Here is a 20,596-nt window from a genome sequence, read left to right on the forward strand (position 1 = left end):
CAAACAAGAAATGCTGATCCAGGCAACAGGCAGCTTTAAATCTTAGGGGAATTTGAAATAATTTACCTGATTATCTTTTTTTTTTTTTTTTCACTACAGAAAAAAATGCATCTGCTCATCCTCACATAGACACACATCTATATTTTTGTTGCATTTGAGATTATTTTTACGGGGGACTGGGGAAGATGTGCCATAATGAATAACCCACTCCAGTCCATCTTTGCACCTCTGGTCTGTGTGCAAAATGTTGCCATGCAGATATTTTACCAGTGCAAAGGCAATACTGAAAGAATCCCCAGCAAAACCAGAGTGCATCTCAGCTTTTATTCCTTTATTTCTGTCTCCAGCTGTGTGTTTGGTGGCTGAAGGAAGCTTTGCCTGTGAGCCCCAGAATCAGCTGGGGCAGGAGGGGAGGGATGCTGAAGGAGCAAAGCCAACAGCAGGGGAGAGATAGGGAACTGAGCCGGAGGAAGGTCTCTCTGTACCCTGTCCCTTCCCAGGGCAGACAGGAGACATGGGGGAAGGTCTGGGAGCTGGGGGGCTCTTCCTGCGAGGTTTCCTGTGCTTTGTGCAGAACAAACCCAGCTTCGGCAGCTTGTATCATAGCAGCACAACAGCTGTAAATAGGAAAGCACTGCATTGCTTGGCATGTCTGGGTGGGCTGAACGTGATCATTCACTGCCCAGAATGAGCATAGCGAGAAAAGTAATTGGACCTGGAAAACTTGGGTGGAAGGTTTATTTTTTTTCCGGTGATGCTTTTTGTTTGTTACACAGCCCCTACAACTACTAATCTATCTAATATTTTGTAATAAAATTTTATCTCATGGAGATGGCGTCTCTCTTCCCTCCTGTTGTAAGTAGTGCTTCTGTTGCCTTTGTCTGCTACTCACATGTGTGTGTGTGTGTTGGTTTTATAAGCTTCATAAAGGAAAAAAGGCTTTTTTATTTGGTTGGGTTAGGAGAGCAGGTGTCCAAGCAGGGCAGGACTGGTGTGTGACGATAACCTGCAGCACCAGGCAGTGCTGGGAGCGCAATTCTGTGGCCTAGGCTGACACTTCAGAGGAATGCTGAGCTCTTCCTCCAGCTGATGTTGCAATGCTGTGCAGAGGAGGGTGGGAGAGGGTTTTTGCTGTCCAAGAAGGCCCATGGAGTTCCCCTACCTTTTGCCCTGGAACAGGAGAAGGAACAGCCCTGAGGGATGTGAGCATCCTCCTGCCCAAGGGTTTAGACGAGAGAGGAGGGATGAGGAAGTCCTGGGCTGGAGAGGCAGGCAAAATCCCCTTTGGTGTTAAGTCTGTGTGTATACATACACCTTTGTACACATGCAAACAGCCAGCTGCACATTGGCCAGGGCTGTTGAGCTCATGCCTTTTGCATGCATGCACCTGCACAAACATCTACAAGTACATATATAGTAGAAATATGTATTTGTAGGCATACGCACACACTCCTATATATTTACCCTGTATGCATACAGGCTAAACTAAACAGCTCTATAAAAAAATGTTTTTGGCTGGACCTCGTATGTCTTATCCAACATCTTTGTGTTTGCCTTCTGGCTACACTTGTGGAATCATGAGCCTTATTCCACATTAAAATCAACAGTTTTGTATTGCTTTCCATAGGGCTTGTGTTTCAATCAGATTTTCCAGAGAAATCCTCCTCTTTCATTAAGTGTCTTGGTTCCGCCACCTGGAACTCCATTAAGATGCTGAGGAGTCTGACATCCTTTTTTTAGACAGTCCCCAGGTGTGGCACTGTTTTTCTTTCCGAGTTCTTCACCTCCCTCTCTTGTTTCCAGGCTTCAGTATCACCCTCAGATTATCCTGGTGAAGGCATTGTGAGAGCAGGACACCAAGTCACACACCTTCTGTTGTCACTTCTCTGCAGTTCTGCTTCACATTACCTGGACAGAAATGGAAGCAGTGCACGGGGAGCCACTGTTCTCTATGCTGTGATTGATGCCAGGACCCATGGGAATTGGGATCTACTCCTTCACTGTATAGCTGGCAAAGGGTAGCATTTGCTGTTGGCTTCAACTTCTGAACAGCCTAAGATTTACCTTTCTGAAGTCTTCTGTCTGCAAAATAAGGTCATAACTGGGGTGGGAGAGGGAGGGGATAATGTTGACCGTGGGACAGGGGACCTGTGGCACGAGGAAGGTGGTTGGGGGCTGTGGAGAAGATGGGTGCTTCTGTGGAGTGAGGCGCTAGGAGGATGTGCAACAGTACCTAGAGCCCCTGAGGAGGTCTGGGAACTGTGAAAAGCTTTGTGGATGTCCCAGTCAGTCGTGGATGGGCTGATGGGTCCAAGCCTCCTTCTGAAAGCCATCTCCTTCCACACAACTGTTCACAGGAACTCATTTTGATGTATGGTCTCACATTGGCTGGTATGGACAGAACCAGGTTGTCGTTCCTCTTTGATAAGTGCCTTCCCAGCTCCTGTAGTGAGGCATCACATGCCCATCAAGCTCCTCCTTCCACCCAACACACTTCAGTTTGCCCTTTGGCCCACCACTGAGTCCTGCACTTTGTTCTGGCTGTGGAGACAAACTGTTCTTGGCGAGATCATTGAGAATATGAGGAATGTGATGTCATGAAAGTCCAGAGAGTGGCTGTTTATTGCATGTGAAACCAGAGCGTCCTTCCTCAACAGAGCTGTGGCTGGGAAACCCCCGCAAAGGGCATGAGAGGAAAGTGTGGATGGGGCTGCCTTGGCTGCTTCTCCCTGATGGCTCTTGATGGTGTTGTTTCTATGTGGAATGGGAACCCTAACAGCCACAACCTTTCAGGCCCATCCATGGCTGTCCCTCTGTTTGTTCATCTGTAACCCCATTGTCAAGAGGAATTTCCTCCATGCCCAGTCTTTAGGGATAAGGCTGGCTGGAGCATATTGAGGTCATCATGCAGCTATGAGTAGTGAGACATTCCCCACTGTGGCACTGAGAAGCACAGAATGAGGCTACATACCCCTAGCTCCCTATCCTTGCCCTTTTCCTCTCCCCAGGCCCAGTGCCAGACCCAAGGGGTGGTGACACTCTGCTCTAGCCCACAGTTGGAGGCCCTGAGAAGGCCCTGCCTCCATGTTAGGGCCAGCTGTTATTGTTTGGGCTGGTGAGGCCATCCTTAAGACAAGCTGGGATCTGCTGGGAGGGCACAGCCCCATAAAGCAATGGAGCATTGTTTTGTGTTGGGCATCCCTGAGAGGAATGCCAGGCCCTGGACAGGCCCAGTGGCTCCTCTCCTCTGAGAGGAGGAAGCAGCAATTAAAAAGAAAAAAGAAAAAACCTTTTCTCCAAATGCTGTCAAGTCTGGGATGCAGCTCAAATCAGGCTCATCCCTGCTGAGGTTCTCAGCAGAGCTGGGCAGCACACAAGGGCCTCATTCTGCCAAAAGCCCTTCACCATGCCTGCAGACCCCTTTGTCCCCCTGTGACATTTCCCCTGCAAGCCTCCCCACTGCTGCTGGTGCTGTCTTGGCCTTGTTTGTGCTCTAGCGATGAGGCAACACTGCTGTAAAACTTTGCCTCAATCCCACTGTGGTTATGGGGCTGTAAAGCTGCAGGAATGCCAAGATCGTGGCTGGTCAAGGACAGGGAGGGAAGGAGAAGGTGGGGAGGAGGAACAAAAAGCTGAGGCGAGAGCCTGGAGGAGGGGGTCCTGCTTCTTGGCTGAGCTGCATTGGCAGGAGGCAGCCCTGGACCTGCACCCAAACCTGGGCATGCATACCACATGTGCATACAGTGGTGCTGTGCATATCTTGTCCTGGCATCAGAGGCAAGTGATGGGAGCTGCCAAGATGGGGCTGGTGGGCTTGGTAGAGATGGGCAGCAGAGTGGAGATCTGGAGAAGACTCCATGGATGCCTAGGATTCCCACCTCACTGCCACAGAGGACCCCACAAGCTGTGGCAGTGGCTTTCAAAATGGGTTTGGTTCTGAACTTTATTGTCCTCCCACAGCGACTAACGTAGCGTCTGCCCTACTGTTGATAGCTGCTCTTCCAAGGTTATGCTGTTTGATGTTTTCTTGTCCCAGGCTGTAAAGTTATCCATTGACTTGGGAAAACACAATTAAGAGAGAAAGAGCTGCCAGGCAGGTTCTTCAGGTGTCTCTGAAGACAGCAAAGGACTGCAGAGTAGTGGTTGCTGCCGGGCATTGCAAAAGCTGCTCGGGTCTGAGAACGGTCTCACACAGCCCAGGGACAGGAGACAGCCTCTATAGAGGCTCAGCATCCTCCACTCACCTGGTTCAGGTTCAGGTTATATATTAGGAAAAATTTCTCCTCAAAGTGTGGTGAGGCACTGGCACACCTCAGGGAGGCAGTGGATTCACCATCCCTGGAGGTGTTCAAGAAAAGGGTTGATATATCACTGAGTGACATGCATTAATAGGCATGATGGGGACAGGTTGATGGTTGGACTAGATCTTAGAGGTTTTTTCCAAACTTAATGATTCTATGACCTGTGTGGCCAAAGGGAAAGGGAGTGGGACAACAGAGTGTCCTGGTGGAGGCAGGACATGGCTGGAGAGAGATGAGGTGGTGGGAGAAGACAGCCCTGCAGGGAGCAGGGGATGGGGACCCTACGCTAGGAAACCCCAAGGCATCCCCATCACTGTACTCTGGGACTAGCTGTAGCTCAGTGGCTGGCGGTGGCTCGTGCTTTCCCACCCTGCTCCTAGCAGTTGTTTGCCCACCATTATTTAAGCATTCGTCTTGTTCAAGCACCACTTCAGGGCAGGCTGCTGCCCCGGTGCTGCAAGGCTGGCCATATCTTGCAGAAAAGCAACAAGAGCCTTCCTTCTCCCCTCCCTCACTTTCCCCAGGGCCTCTATTACCCCAAATAAACACTCACTTTGGGTAATAGTTAACTTTAATAGCTCTGTCCTGGCTTCAGCCGTGTGATAGGGAATCAGAGGGAGATTTGTGGGGTTTATAGTCTTCAGGATGGAGGAGATGCGGGAGGTTGGAAGGGAAGCACTCATGTCCACTGTCACGGCACGCTGCAATGCTCCCACCAAGTGGGAGAAATCTCTCCATCTCTCTCTCCAAACTCCAGCCCTGCTTGGTTACTCTTTTTCCTGCCCTTGTATTTTCATAGAATTGTGTTGTATATCACTCACCATGTTCTGCCTCCATCGGGACATTCTGTTGTCCCAGTCTCTGCCCTATTGGCAGCACAGGTCATAGAATCGTAGAATCATCAAGGATGGAAAAGACCCCTAAGATCATCAACATATTCCTACCATGCCCACGAAATCATGTCCCTCGGTGCCACATCGACACTTTTATTGAACACCCCCAGGGATGGTGACTCCACCACTTCCCTGGGCAGGCTGTTCCTATACTTAACCAGATGTCACACAGGAGTTGAGAAAGGGACCTTCCCAGAGCTGCTATGACTGGATAATTTAGGATAAAAGTGACCCCAGTTCCTCTCACTGAAATTGCAATAGTGCACAGAGATGCTGTGGTCTCAGTGCCACTGTGACACTGGTAGCTTCATGGCGTGGTGGGATTGTTCAGGGAGACCAGGCAGTTCCCTCTTCAGAGGGAAGGTCCTGATGGGAAATAGCCAGCTCTGGGACTGCTTTGGGAAAAGCTGGGAGAACAGAAGAACAAAGGGAATGTTCAGGGACCGAAAGGAGCAGAGAAGAGATGCAGAAAGATGAGAGCAAACTGTAAAAGCTCACAGGCTGCAGGACCAGCGTGGAAACACTGGGGGACAGCGGATGACCATGAGAGCTATGCAAAGTGGTGGGAGCCCCAGACATCCGGCAGGTTTCACAGCCCCAGATGCTCACCCTGAGCATCTCCACGGTGGTGGGACAGAGCCTTCCACATCCTACTCCTCCCATCCCAGGCACATGGCTTCCCACAGCACAGTTAAACGTTGCTGTTCCAGGAGAAACCCAACCGTGTGCCCACCATTCACCTGAGCCCTCTAATCCCCTAATCCGTCACCAAGGAGACCCAGGCAGTACCTGGGCTGCGGGAAGCAGAGGGGCCCCGAGCTGGAGGATCAGTTCCTGGCACCATTATCACGCAGGCAGGGATGGACCAGAGAGACCTCACAACTTGATGCTCCAGTGAACTGATTATTATTCTCAGGAGTTACATTCATCTCAGCTGATCACTTCCTTCACAGCAGGGCCCCAGATGGCACCTGTCACCAGCTGCATTGAAAGCAGCTCAACCATCATCCCGTAGCTCCACGTTGTCCCTGCCTGGCACTGGGCCATGCTGTGGGGCAGTAGGACGGGGCTGTATAGGGGGACACTGGGGTAAGCAGCACTGCAGAGGCAGCACAGCCCTAGCAGGAGGGATACCGGGGGATGAGGGCTTCGGAGGTCTTTTCTTTGCTGTTTTCCACCTGGGGAAAGCAGAGGCCGGAGCTGCTCTGTGTCTGCTTTGTAGCCCTAAGGTCTGGAGGCAGCGCCGGAGGAGGAGCAGGTGGTGGCCCTGCCTATCCTGATGTGCCATCTAGCGGGACACCAGCACAGCCCACTGCAAAGCACTGGGTGAAAGCCGAATTGTACATAGCCTTACTTGTCCTTTTGCTGTTTGGACCCCACCTTCCCCTCAGCAGAGGAAGGGGACACAGGATCAGGTTCCCTTCAGGACCAGGACGCTCTGAGTGCAGTCCTCCTCATCCTGGGCTGTGTGTATGCATCCAGGACAGCAGAGAAAACCATTCAAAAGCTTCCGACACCATCACCTGGCTGCTTCCAAAGCTGCCTGGGCAGTCACACTTTAATATGGGAATGTTATACTCTCAATGCTTGCATCTGCTTTCAGAGTCCACTCCAAAGGTCTGTTTCTGGGAGCAGCTGGAGCTCTCCTTTCCTTTCCTCAAGACACTTATTCGGGTGTATGCCAAACCCAAGATGAGCAAACTTGGAGCACATTACAGCAGGAAATTTTGCAGTTCTGCACAAGGCTTGAGACTAGCTGAATTTCTCAAGATACAAGAGAAATCTGTGCATGGTTTGCTATAAAATGCATGCTGCCTGGGAATCCTGCCTATCCATGCATCTTTTCCTGAGGGGCTGGGGACTGCTCCCAGTCTGGGATCAGCACTCAGGCAAGGAGTTGGCAAGAGTGAAGGATCCAACCAGACACCTCAGACTGGGCAAGAATTGGCCATGTGGGACCTGTGGGCTGGGTGGGAGGCAGCGATTTCTTACAGCCTGCTGGGATTCAGCTGGAGGCAGGTAACAGCCTGGGAGTAACAGACAATTTATTGGTTTTCTTACCTATGGCAGATGGAGTTCAGCTCTGAGGAGTCACTTCAAAACTGAGAAAATCTGTGGTAAGATCTCCTTCGAGTGAGATGCTGCCATTCAAAGCTCTCAACTTCAGGGTTTTCTAATAACAAGGTGCAAGGATGGATAAATTTCCTTAAAGCTGTGACAAATGGCAGACTTTCGGGCAGAAGACAGACTTCCAGCCTGTTCCACCACATTATGAGGCACCTATGGGAGAAAGACCTGCTGAAAAACCTCCAAGCTGCAAAAGGAAATGCTCTGCCAGCAAACAACAGTTTTTCAAAGACGCCAAATACAGCTGCTATAGCTTCTCAGGGCAACCATTCTTGTTGCTGGTGGATTCAGCTTTGTGGCAAGAGGCATATATATTCCTGCCCAGTGTGTTCGTGGGCCCTTCCCTGGTCTGGGCCATGGCTCCTGGAGGGCATGCTGTAATTAACACCATCCATCACCATCAGGGATTGTGTGATTAGGTTGTACTAGCAAACTGCATTACTCCTAGGAAGTAAGTGTGGGATGTCCCTTTTGAAAAATAGCCCCATCATTAGATCTGAAGCATCAATGGAAAGCTAAGCCCAGCAGGTAATCCTTTCAGAGCTGGCTGATCTTCTCTGCAGGGCTTTCACAAATTTGCTAGGAGAAAGCAGGAGGTGCATTTTGATAGGAGAAGGGGTCCCAAGGGCACCTGCACCAGCACTGTTGTCCCACAGGTTTAGAGCCTACCTTGGAGGTCATGGGGGCTCAGAAATGTCAGCACTGGTAGACAGCAATGAGAGCTTGTCTGGGCTGTTAACAGGGGAGCCTTTGAAGAGCTCACTTTTCAAGGCACGATGGGAAAAAAGACTTGACCCACTCCCCATTTTTGGGGTGCTTTAGAATCTCCTAATCTCCTGCAAACACCAAGCTTGCATTCCACCCAGTCTGATCGTATTGCTTTAAGGTTACTCCAAAGCTATAGGAGGTTTTGCAAAACATCCTGAACTTTTCTTTGAAACTCATTTGGGCTCATGATCCCCCAGGGCTTTCCTATTCCTCCGCTAGAAGATTCATGCTCTCTGCCATGGAATGAAGGGCACAGCTATCCTCACTAGATTGCGCCCACAGGGAGGGCAGACTACCATCAATAACATGGAACAAAGCAGGAGATGGAGAGAGAATCAATTAGACTTCACCTTACCTGGATGGCATTTTGGGGGAGGACATAGACAGATTTGAAATATAGGCAAGGAGCTGCTGGCTGCAGCTGGTTTCTATTAACCTCTTCTGCAGCAGGCTGCAGTCCTGTGGGATCCTCAGCCAGAGTTTGGGAAGGTCATTTTTAGGGGCTGTATTTACATTGCTCATACAGCTCAGGAGGTCATTTAGTGACCAGTACTGTGGAGAAAAAACAACAGATTGCAACAGGAATTAATTGGGCTGGAGGGGGGAAAAGTGGGCACCAGTCTTCAGAGCACCAATCTCCCACTTGCTGACATCATCTCCAGGTTCTTCAGCAGGTGTTTAACGTGCAGAGCATTGCTGCACAGACACAGACAAGCTCCTATACGACTCTGGTTCCATCTGTGGGGGTGTTTACCAGGGATCGAGCACCCCCCCTTCCCCCCTGTCTCCCCCCAGAGCTCCAGCAGCCTCAAGATGCGCATTCAATGAGCTGTTTTACTGGTGGCAGGTGACTATCTCCAGCAAAGGAACTGGAGCTGCTCTGCAAAGCATCCCAGTCACTGTGCTGCAATGGGGACACACTGGGAATTCACCCAGGACTGGATGTTCAGTATCACTAAGTACAATGAAATTATTAACATGTACTTTGGGGAGGAAGTGATGGGCTTTGTAGTGTCTGAAGGAGCAGGAATCACTGGAGAAGGACAGGTTTGTAAACCAGAGCTTGCAGTGCCTGCTGGGCAGGGGGACACATCAAAGGGGTGGATGTGGTTTGGGACTGGGAGCAGTGCCTGGCTCTGCAGGGCACTCATTCTTCTCATGTGTAGATGTGAGTAGCATTGGTGTGTGAGCTCACAGTGGCAGGAAAGCTGGGCTGATCGCTGTTAGTAACAATGCTGAAATATCAAGGCAGTGTGGTCTTTATTTCAGAGTTTTCGCTGCATATTCAGGTCTCAGAAGGACACAGCAGAGAACAGAAGAGGCGGTTTGGTAGAATGCTATTAGAGCCATTAATCACCATTAAGAACTAATAACTGTGTACTGCCTTCATGGTGCTATTTGCTACCGCACCACCCAGCTCCAATCCCTTGCTTTATAACAGCTTCAGACTCAACTCAGCTGCCAGAAAAACTTCCTGCCCTCTGTCTGAACCCACTGACTTGACCCTACATCTCCACCCAGTACCCACCAATATGAAACTTCCTTTTCCCACCACTTCTCTGCAGCAGCTTTGCCTTCAGAAGCACTGAGCCCAGTGATTCTACCAGATGGGATGGTTTCTGTACAGTAAGAATAGCTAGATTAATAGATTATTTTAAACTTCCCATTGAAAAGCATCCAAATGAGAGCCTCAAAGCAATTCAGTTAACCTAGCTGCAGTCACACGAGACTACTTCTCTAGAAAAGACAATTTTTAGGCTCTCTCCGTCCATCCATCCATCCATCCATCCATCCATCCATCCATCCATCCATCCATCCACCCACTCGTCCATCACCCACCCATCCTTGACCCACTCCTTTTTACAATGCTGACAACAGCAATGTATTTTTCAGAGCCTGTCTGTGCTGTGCAGTCTCACAGACAGCAGCCCAGCAGATGGCAGGTCTCTGCAACACTAGCTGGAACAGGGACAGTATGAGGCTGGAGAAAAGAGACTGAAACAATTCTATTCCCACTAAAAATAACTCCCAGAACTCTTCACAATCTTCAGTGCATTCTTGTTTCTACTTACATACTGGATTTTTATATGATAGACAAAACAACTGTATCAAAACAATCAAAATATAGAAGCATTTCACATTGTCTGAATGGATTTAGACTTCGGCTTTCTATCAATTTATCAGTCAATCAATTCATCCATCAGAGACCTTTCCTGTATTTCCCGTTGAGCCCTGGATTAATAAGTGAGCTCTGTAGTAGCAGTGCTGCTTGCTGCATGTCCTCTGAGCTCCGAGCTCCTGAAATTTTAAATATATATGTATGTTTTGCTTTTATTTCCAGCCTCTCTGCTAGTGGAGGAACCGTCAAGGTCATATTCATATTTATTAGATTCATTGTATTGGCTGCTGTGACACCAGAACAAATTGCTGTGCTGGGGAAGGACAGAAGAAGGACCGAGGAGTTAGGGCAGGGGGCAGGTGGGCAGGTGTGCTCCTGTCCCACTGCCATGGGGAGGCAGAGAGGGCTGTGCTTCAGTATCATCTCAGATGGGGATTACTTCAAGCCCTTGTCCCACTCTGGCTTCCTCTGTGGCATGAACTGCTGTGCCTGGAAATCTCATCTACAGCAGAAATCAGGAGAAATTTTGGCGTTTCTTAAGGGGTTTTGGTCATGAGAGAGGGGTATAGCATTGTTGGTGATCTTTGTGTGCAGTGCTCACCTTGCCCTACCCCTCTATCTGCAGCATCCCTCAGACTCCCCATAAAAGAGGGGGAGACATTCCAGCAGACACTTGATTCTCTCCCCAAGTGGGCTCCTGCCTTTGAGTCACATGCCTGGGGTTGGTGGGGCTGCTGGCCATAGATGCCAAAATCACATTCCTCTGCCTGAAGCTCCTGACTTCCCTATCTTTCAGAGGAGTGGAGAGGTCTAAATCTCTTGTGACTGCTTTTGGAGTTTGATTCTGATTCAGCAAGCAAGCTGCTGCACTGCTTAAGTCATAGCTGAGCATCCCAAGGGGGCTTATGGCCAAACTGCAGTCACCCTGGAGCATTTCTGCCAGCAAGATATTGTGGAATGGAGGGCAATTCCCTTACAAAAAACTTACGATGAATGAAGTGTAGCAGAGCTTTGGCACAAGGAGGACCAGGCACAAGTCCATTGGCAAGTGCTCCAGCTCCTGGGTAGGATTTGGGAATTGCTGGGGGTGATGGAGTGGCTGAGAGCTTTGGGGTGCTGAGATCTTGCACAAAGGTGGCAGCTCTTTCCTCTTGGGGGTGTTCATATCCCAGAGAAGACACTTGAGGCTTTGGCTTGAAACAGCTGAAGATCAAAGCCTGCCCACAGACCTTCATCCCAGCAGGCAGGAGGAAGAGGGAGAGGCAGACACAGAGCCAGCAGATGCAGTGACCTTTGCATCCTGCGTGAAAGGAAGCTGGAAGTCAAATGCCAGCCCCACCAGGCAGCTTTGCATCTCAACCTGCTGCTTGCTCCTGCTGCTGTGGCGTTCAGAGGTGCTGCGAGCCTATGCTGGCCTTGGTTGGCTCCCACTATTCATTTCAATTGATTTATTTTTAGGTTTGTGGAAAGGAAGAAAGTGATAAATAAATAAATAACCTCCAGCCCTGTCCCAGCTCCTGGCAGGCTCCTTGTAGGCTGTCATCTCAGTGGGGTGATGGAAAATATCTCCACCCCCCAGCAGCACCCAGCAAGCCATCCATCACCTAGCCCTGGGTCTGCAGGGTCAACTGCCAGCCCCCTGCTTCAGATCATCCCATGGGGTTTGCCTGCAGGGTGAGAGCTGTATTTTGAGAAGGTCTGTGAATGGAGCATCAGAAAGGAGCTGACCTGGGGGTGAAAACAGGGGACAAGGTGGGAAAGGTGCCCTCTTCTTCTTGCTGGCCTGTAGGAAACAGAGGGAGGGCACAGCCCTCTGCAGCAGCTGCAGCAGCGTCTGCCTGCACTGCAGTTTCCCCAGCATTGCTCTGCATTTGCTGCATTTGCTGCAGGAGCAGCCCCAAAAGCAGTAGCCCCAGAAGCCCAGGAAAGACTCGAGGGGGGACAAGATGAGGACAGCAGATCAACCCAGAGATACTGCTCTACTCATCATCAGATGTGCCTGGGAGGATTTCATTTTAAGATATTGCCTGCAGTGCAATCTCAATTGGCTTTTGGTCCAGAACGGCCATGAGATGTTGCTCGCAAAATTTAGGGTGCTACTACTGTAATAAATAACAAAGGAGTCAATCATCACAGTAATTAGTGTTCAGTCACAGCAGGGAGGAGGCAGGCAGTGGGTTGGTGCTACACCTGCTGGATCATCTCTGCTGCATCCCTGCATTGCACAATGTGCTGGGATGTAGCAAGGAGCCAAAGCTGGTGTAGGGGGATCCTGCTTGGGGATGCTCTGGGACCTTCATCCACAGTGACTCCTGGAGCATTTCAGCACATCCTGTCCCCTCCCTCCATCCATCTCAACTCTTCCTGTCTCAGACAGGTAGGACCACCTTTCCCTCAGCCAGTATTTCTCTAACTTATATCCTTACGTCCTATATCATGTATATTCTGCCAAAATAAAGTCATTCTCCTAATTATGCAGACGGAGGTGGGTGAGGGAGGTGTGCAGCTCCTCTGGGAGAGCATTTAGTCCCATGCTGGCATTTGGCCAGGGAAAATCAAAGCATAGTTCATCCTGGGAGACTGAGAGGGTTCTCAGCTAAAGCATAAGCAGAGAGCAGAGGTTAGAGCAGAAACTCAGTGCTGGTGACATTTGGAAACGGTGAAAAGGAAAAAATACTGCACCCTCTCCAGGCTTTACTTGCAACACAAGTGAAGCATTGTGTTGGGGTCACTGGAGTTCTGCACTCTAAGGGACCCTTTAAAATGAAAAAAAAGTGGATGTCAGCAAATGTTGCCTTGAAGCCAGGAAATCCTGAATTATTCTAAGAGAAGGTCAAATGAAAGCACTCTAAGAAATATCAGCAGATGTCTTGCCACTTTCAGAAAGGTTTCCCCTCATGTTTTGGACTAGAGCTGTGTGTCAGATTTGAGCCTTCTTTGTAGGTCCTTAGGTCTCTCCTGCTGGAGAAAGATCCCAGCAGCTGGAGATGCCACCCAGCCTAAAGGAGCAGTGAATCAGCATGTGTTCCCTAGGTGCCCACCTCTGGCTGGAGCTGGTGGTTCACTTGCAAACCTTCTGGGAAGGATCACTGGCAAACCTTCTGCATGATGCTCTACTCCATCTCACTGCTGGAGCTCCCAGAGTTGGTGCACTGGGGAAGCTGATGCCTGGGGTAGGTCAGTTAGCATGTATTTTGTTATATATCTCTGTTATATATCATAAGCAGGGTGTGATGGCTTCCCCCATGTCCAAGACCATCAGCAGCACTCTGAGCTACATTCAAGGAGAGGTGTTATCTGGACAGCTGGAAGGACACTGGTGAAGCATTGGCACAGGTTGCCCAGAGAGGTGGTGGGTGCCCCATCCATGGAGACACTCAAGGTCAGGCTGGATGGGGCTCTGAGCACCTGATGGATCTGTAGGTGTCCCTGCTCACTGCAGGGGAGCTGGACCAGATGGTCTTTAGTGGTCCCTTCCAACTCAAACAGTTTTATGATTCTATGATGACATTGTTTTGTGCCACATCTGGCACCTTCCCAAGAGTTCTTGGCTCTTGAATTGCAGAGCTGGGAGTTTCCAGGAGGAGGAACACTGCAAGTCCCCTGCAATGAAACCACTCAATCAAAACCAGCACCGCAAGATCAACATTCTGGGGACTGTTAGTCCCTCTGTGTTTAGAGCACGTCAATGGCAGATAACTCACATCTGCTTCTGAAAGCAGGAGATCAGCCTAATTTAGCATGAGCTCAGATATCAGCTACAAAATCTAATTACAAGGACGTGTCAGGCTCATTGATCATTTGAAATGGCTATGCAAAAAGTTGGGCCAATTGCATAATGACTGCAGAGTGCTTGTGCTTCCACCCTGTGCTGTTTAGCCAGGGGGATTTGCTTCCCCAATTATCTTGTATTGATGGGAGCCCAGTGCTGTGCTGATGATGGCACGTACCTTGTTTTATATTAAAAATAAGCTTTGTGCTTGCTGGAAATTATAAAAAGCAATTCCAGAAATACTGGATGGAAATGCATTAGATCCCAAGGGTTTCTGACAGGTAATGGGACGTCTGCAGCAGCTCTTGTAGGACTGAGTCCGGTGTCCCCATGGAGGATGTGGAGCTGCGTGCCCTCACAACGTCAGCACTTGAGCCTCACTGGTAAAATGTTCATCCCAGCTGACATTAAATGTCAGCAATTATTTCCTGGTGACTTTTTGCTCCCCCAGGCCAGGAACGCTCTGACTGCCTTGTTCTGTGCAGTACCTCTGCACAAGGAGCAGTTCCTTCCAAGAGATGCTTGTCAGAGTGCAAAAAGAAGGAAAGCAGAAAGGAAAACATTTTAAAAGATAAAATAAAGCTCAGCCAGTCAGGTAGTGATATGGAGTCAAGATGTATTTAGGATGAGGGGCTGTTTTATAGATGGGCTGATGTCTGCTCAGACAAGCGTGGAGTGTGAGGGAGTCAATGAGGACGGAGCAGCGCAGTAATGGATTTTCCTGTGTATCACCACTGCTCCCGCAACGTCCAGCCAAGCAAATGATTGCGTCTGCAGCATCAATCATTTAGTGCCGTTAGACAAGAAGCTCTGCCACATGATGAGCATCTCACGCTTGGGAAGCAATTGGCTTGGCTTTACCTCAGTGCTGCTGCAGCAGGGGACCCATTATCCCCAGTGGCACTGTTCCTGTTTGGGGAACCCAGGCCATGAGCCCTCCTTACTGCCCGGATTATTCACAGCCCTGAAATAATACCCGCCTGTGACCAGGCAGCTACCATCCATAAGGCATGGTCAGAAGCAGAGCTATTATCCAGCCACTGGCTCTTCTTGGGAAGCTCATTTCCATGCAGAATTGCACCTTGTGCAATATATCTGTGGGAGTGATAGCTGAATGCCTGCGCTTCAGGGAACAGGACCAAAAAAGTGAGTGAGAACTATTGATCTGATTTTAAAGAGAGCTGTATCTATTAATCTGGGAACACTAATCACTGCGGGCTGACAGGAACACAAGGTTTACAGTGCTATGCTGACGCTCCTCAACCTCTTGGGTGAAGCCTGAGGATGACAAGCTGCTTTCCTGGAGCTGGGCAGGAAAGCCCTACAGCTTCTTAGATGGGAAGGGTAATACCAAAGAGATGGTTCTGGGGAGCCCCGAGGACATTTGTCATCTTGCATTTATCCCCATGAGCCTGAGCTGGACGTGGCATTACAACAAAGGTAGCTGTCTGTCTCCTGGGGGGTGGGGGAGTTATTACATTATTATCTTCTTCTTTCAGTAAACCAAAAATGACATAATGAAGCTGAGTGCTGACCAAGATAGAAAGCTTTGAAGGGATAAAAAAGCTGAAAAGAAACTCCTTACCAGGTGAATTGAATTCTTGATTTTTTGGGGCTGAGGTGTTCAGTGGCTGTGATGCTGCCCTCTGAATAGCAGTGCTCCCCTTGAGAACATCAGCTGCTCCCCCGCAATGGTTTGATACCATTTATAAACTTTGGGCAAGCTCTCCTCCAAGTCATTCCCTCCATCATGTTCTTCATTACATGCAAGCCAGCACTGAGCATTTTGACTTCCTGACTGTGCCAGCCAGATGTGTCAGAGCACTCACATCTTGAGCTGAATGGGCAGAATCATTTCCACACATTAGCAAGGTCATTCAGGTGAACTCGGGTACCTTCCTCAAGGTATTGATGCGTTTCTAAGCCTTAAGGAGTCCTTTTTCCAAGATGAGATGTACATTCATCATGCATTTTTCATAAAACCTATCTATATTCATTAATTGGTTGTTATGCTCTAGTTGATGAAGAATAGACCTCAAGGGTTTTGGCAAGGACTCTTTAGCTTTAATGTCTTTAGTTCCTCCCTTGGCTCAGCAATGGCTGGGAGAGGAGAACAGGGAGTAGCATGAAAGCTTTGCCTGTTGTTACCTCTCAGTATCCTTCCTCTGTCTATCTAATAACATCCTTCCTTGGGGAGCCAAGAGGTGATGGTCAAAGAGGCCAGCTCTCGTCTCTCACCAAGGAAGTGGCCCCTGCCATACTGGGGCTGATAAATAGGACAAATGACATCGTATTTATTTTACAACAAAGAGAGTGCTTCAGCTATCTAGAGATCAAAGCATATTAGCATGTGGATAAAAACTCCAGTGTTTATGATAATCCCTAAAGAGATTTCCTTAGGTAGTATCTGCAAGCTGCTACTCCCACCCGGCTCATCATCCTAATGGGAAGATGTCACGTCAAGGAGGAAGAGCTGTGATTTAGCTGGAAGGTTAATGAGAAAGTAGGAGATGTAACTGGTTGTGTTTTCGGATTTTTTTTTTCTTCTACCCTACTCTGGACAAAAACCTCATTACCTTGTGCACAAACCTGCTTAATTCTGTGCAGCTTCTTCTTGTTTCATGCTCCCATCAGAGGACTGCTGTGTTCTGTGATTGCCCCAGGCAGCTGAAGCTTTGTAGCCACCCATGTGCTCCTAGCCATTGAGGAGCAGCGAGATCAGGGCTTCTCTCACAGGAAGGTGAAGCCACGGTGGGGCCTATATCCTCAGCATCCAACTGAGATGGACACAATCTAGAGTCCAGGTATAAGGCAACACCACAGTGATGGTGGAAGTCCAAGGCAAAGCTGGGAACTCATCCTGCAGGCTCCACATCAAGGAACTCCATGGCCAGGCACAAGCTGAAGCCTAGCACTCCATCAGTTCACAGTCTGGGAAACACGCACAGAAGTATTACCTTATTATTACTAATATTTATTAATTAAAGATAGAGTTTAAAGACTGCTTCTGCAAGCACCACTCATTCCCATGACACTTTTCGGGGTGACAGAGGTATTCATCTCTGACCTCTCCATGCCTCCTCATCCTCTGGGTATTGCTGTGGAACTTAGCCCAGTCTCTGTGTAGGATAGAGCAGAGTATGAGCGATGCTGGACGACTCCTGCCCTCCCGTCTTCTCCGGCAGCTCAGGGATGTTGGCACCTGCCTTTGGCCACCACTGAGAGCCATTTGTCTTGTGCTTCAGCAAGCGTGAAATGCAAGGTGGCAGCTTGACGTGCAGCAGCAGGAGGGAACGGCCCCCTCCTCCCCCTGCACACGTCCTGTCTTCCAGGAGCCCTCAAGAAGCCGTCCTGGCAGTGCCTCCAGTCCTTCTGCTCATGCCTCATTTCCAACTCATTCATGCAGCCTGCCCACCAGACCCTTACCTATCTGCATGTCCCCAGAGGGACATCCCTGCCTACAGGGTCTGCTGTACACCGTGACTCTGGTTTCCAAAATCAACATTACAGCTGGGCTGAGGGACTCTGAGCTCCCCATCCCAGGACCAAAGCAGCCCTGCTCAAACCATTCCTAATGTCAAATCTGTCCAATTTCTTTTTAAAATACCCCACAGGCTCCTCCCCACATAAACCTCCTTGGGTTTATGTGCCAGCCTGGTGAGGAGCACATCACAATGCTCTCTATGACTCTGCTTTGCAGGGTGTTCCAATCAGGCTGTGACCAGAGCATGAACAGCTGCCATTGCCCTCTTCCTTTAGCATGAGAGGCAATGGTCTTAAGTTGCACTAGGGAAGGTTCAGATTAGATGTTAGGAAAAATTTCTTCTCCAAAAGAGTGATCAGGCACTGGCACAGGCTGCCCAGGGAAGTGAAAGAGTCACGGGAGGAGCTCAAGAAATGTGGAGATGTGGCACTGAGGGATGTGGTTTAGTGATCATGGTGAAGTTGGTTCAACAATTGGACTAGATGATCTTAGAGGTCTTTTCCAACATTAATGATTCTATGGTTCTGTGATTCTGTGACTCTACAATTCCTTCCTGCACATGTTTGGAGGGAGCTGCACGTCTTCCCAAGGGACAGGACACCAAAGAATGGGGCAGCTACAGATGGTGCCCTTCTGTTGGCATCTCTAGCACTCAAGTCCCACCAGCAGAGTCCTCCCATCAGGACCAGATCCAGCTGTGAGATTTAGCCAGGAGAAGCTGAAGACCAAAGGATGGGGATAGGTCTCCTTCAGTTCAGCCCTGCAGCTGCTCGGAAGAGACATGGCACTTTGTTTTAGAGGTGGGTGATACTCAGTGTATGGAGGGAGTGTTTCTGTTTTTTAAATACCTGTAAAATAAGTAATCATGCAAAGCCTCTCTCTTCTTCATACACTATTTAAGGAGCCAGGGCTGCAAAGCATCAGCCATTTGGATTTCTATTTCCCAGATGCTGGTGGCTTTGTGAAAATGCCTGGGGAGAAGGAATAAGAAGGAATAACAGGTCCTGAGCCAGGCACGTCTGTATCCCAGAAACACAGCCCTGAGTTCCCCCGCCCTTCTGCAAACCACGGCCCCTCACTTCGCTGATATCTTCAGGCCGCACTGCTATGACCTTGGCCAGCAGGGTCAGGATTTCCCCAGCTGAGAGAGGCGAGGGGAGACCTGACCATGATGCCTTACAGATCCTATTGTTTTGCTGCTGCTGCATGTATCAGTTCTGAGATGAGCTGTGCGGCTCATCTAGAATTTTTTCCCTGCTGCTCGTGTTGATAGCTACAGTGAGATGTGTTCTCTGATTTACATACCCTCCTTATGTGGGGTGGAGCTCATGATTTAAAAAATCATTTCTCAGTGTTCTCTGCCTCATTTTCTTTTGCCCCGGGTTGTGGTTGGTGTCTGAAAGGTCGGGAACAGAGACCTTCCCCTTCCCTGTGCTCAGCAGGGCTCCATTGTTACAAGCACACAAGTTCAACAGCAGCGTGCCCACGCCATTTCCTGAGCACTGCCTTTTCCGGAGCTTTTGGTTTCAAAGGCATTCCTCTGTGGTCAGAAGAAATGCTGTGAAAACATGCTCGTGTTTCCCTGTGCCTGGGTGGTGCTGCCCCGTGCAATGCGGGTCCTCGCACTGTCCCCTGCACTACAGCCCCCAGCAGCTCCCATCACCCGCTAAAGAGATTTGCAGCGCTCACTGCGAGAGGCTTCCCAAGTGTGGGCTGAGAAGATTAATGGCTCTGCTGCTCGCCTGCTTTGTGCGAGCATCGCTGAAGGGCATCTATGGGCTGAGCTGATAAAGAGAGCTTAATGGGATGGAGTCCCTCCGTGTGAGGCTTCCAGCTGGGCTGAATGTTCCATGATGTCCTTACCGATCTCCTTTGGGTGATGGGGCACTGCTTCGGCCTGATGCTTTCTCTGCTGCCCCGGGTGGTGTCACACATCCAACCACCCCACGGTCCCCATCCCCTGTGTTGTCCAGGCCCCCTTCTTGCCCAGCTCCGTTCCCCATTGCCCATTTGACAGTTGAGGCACCTGCCGGCACAATCCCTGCACCCTCCTGGTGTTGGTCTTCCCATGTCAGCCTTCTCTCTGACTGGGTCATTCCTGCAGGAAAACCCAACTCTATTCCCTTACAGAAAACCCTCTCTGTCTTCTCCCAGCTGCCCAAAGGTTTCTCCACGGGGCTCTGCTTTGTTCAGTCTCCACCAGCTGCTCCATGCAGAGCAGTGGGAGCAGCCCCCAGCTCCAGTACATGGGGGTTTCTCCTGGGGCAGAGCTGTGACTGAGAATTTCTGTTCCAGCATTTACCAGGCAGCTTTGGAGTTTGTTTTCCAAAAAGTTTTGGTATCTCTCCTTTTAGTTGATGAAATATCAAAATAGATACGTTTGCAAGGTTTGCATGTTAGTAATGGAGAGGGTCTTTCCAAGGCATTTCAGGAAGATTTTGGGGCCTTACGAACACTTCCTGGGTGAACTTCTCCCCAGAGAGAGAGCAGGAAGCATAAATAGGAACTGAACCTTTCTTCAAAGTGGTAATTGTGATCTACTGACCCAAGAAGTAACTATTGACTGAGGTGAAGCCACAGAAGCTATTTAGTTGCAAGAAAAACAAATTAATTTCTGTCAGCTGGGGACTCAACGCACAGCAGTGTGCGACTGCTCCCCTGACAGCATGCCTGCCCTGCTCCCAGTCACTTGCTGGAGAAAATCCGGGTAAAATTTGCTGTGCAAAAAGGGGAAAAAAACCACTGTTGAGTGGCAGTCATCCGTGGCACTGGAGACCAAAATGTCACCTGGCAATAAAAGCATTCCTCTAAATACTCCTTACTAACAAGGGAGATATTTGCTGTGTCTGTCTCCTCTGGGCTGCTTGTTGAAATGTTAAAGGGACGGTGCTCCTCCCCTTTGCCCCCAGCTGCCTCCTCCCTAGGCTCTGGCTGTTTAATCTGATTTTTCTAAGCCATGATCGGGGCAGATGTGACTGTAAGAAGGCACAGAAAAATCTTGTTATTTTTATTCCTTTTGTTGGTCCTAACTTGTCTGCGGTTTTCTCAGCATAAAGCAAGCCCCGTTGTAACCTTGCAGCTTGGCCAGAAAACCACCACAAATACTTCTGTATGCTTTTTGCAGAGCTCTTC

The sequence above is a fragment of the Tetrao urogallus genome, assembly GCF_951394365.1.
Source record: "Tetrao urogallus genome assembly, chromosome: 13".
Classification (NCBI taxonomy): Eukaryota; Metazoa; Chordata; class Aves; order Galliformes; family Phasianidae; genus Tetrao; species Tetrao urogallus.